The following is a 1,223-nucleotide window of genomic DNA, read 5'->3' as shown; positions in this document are numbered from 1 at the left end:
GAATGGTGGCATGTGTTTTAAGGAGAAACCCAGAGATAAGCCTATGCACCCCCAAGCACTTCAAAGCTTGTAGAGGAATGAAAAAGGATGATTTTATTTGCTGGATGTGCACAACCTGGTTTTTGTGGACTAAAAATAGACACACCCCATTCAAAACAGTACAGTTGCATTTACACACTTATCCAGTCTAAAAAAAATCATTAAATTTCATCCTTACTATCATTGCTATTTAGTTTATTACTCAGTTACCTCAGAAAAGTCATTGGATTCACTACAAGGTCGATTTCTGTCGGCACTGTCCGGAGACTGCCTCACCTGTCCGCTAACTAACTCCATCACCCGGTAGCCTTTAAAAAATTCCTAAAATCCCCAGGACAAGAATTTCTGAAAATCCTTCATGGATAGAATCTGGTAGACCCACTGCTTTCCAAAGGACACCTCACATCCAGTACCAAGGAATCGTGAGACCAGTGAGATCCTTCCAAACGTTAGGTGTCCGTAAACTACCTCCGTTACTCTACCAAAATAATTTATGAATTGGTCCGGCCCCCTCTCTGGGCCAGATCTGTACTGTTGATTTCAGTTCAAATGGAACACCCACCGGTCCGGGATCGGGTCATTCTGAAAGTAAGCTCACGTGATAAAAATGGCTGACCCGGCCACGGCCCGGGTGTTCTACTGTTGATTTCAATTCAAATGGAACACCCGGGCGGACCGGGTCCGGGATCCGGTCATTCTGAAAGTAAGCTCACGTGATAAAAATGGCTGACCCGGCCACGGCCCGGGTGTTCCATTTGAAGTGAAATCAACAGTATTTGAAGTGAAATCATAGATACTATGGTGAAATCATGCATTATCTATGGTGAAATCAACAGTAGATATGATAATTGCCGGCTGGCCGGCGCTTGTAACCGGACACTCTTCTTCATCAGCAACTATGCAGACCAGGGACATTTTTACAGCAATATTTTTTGTATTTTGTTCTTGTTTTGGTGAGTCATTATTTAATTAAAACTAGATCTAAATAATGTTTTAGTTTCAGGCAGCATCTTCACTATTGTACCAGAGACACAATATGTATATATCAATGATAATGTGACATTTGAGTGTGGTGCTAATGGGACCGAGTATACCCTTGTTATTCTTAGTAGAGGAGCACAACCATCTTCACTAATATCTGAAACATTACCTAATGGTATAAGGTTGCTATCCTTTAATTAACA

This window comes from Amphimedon queenslandica, unplaced genomic scaffold, assembly GCF_000090795.2.
Source record: "Amphimedon queenslandica unplaced genomic scaffold, v1.1 AMPQUscaffold_13016, whole genome shotgun sequence".
Lineage (NCBI taxonomy): Eukaryota > Metazoa > Porifera > Demospongiae > Haplosclerida > Niphatidae > Amphimedon > Amphimedon queenslandica.
The sequence above is the reverse complement of the archived record's forward strand: the minus strand, read 5'-3'. Positions refer to the sequence as shown.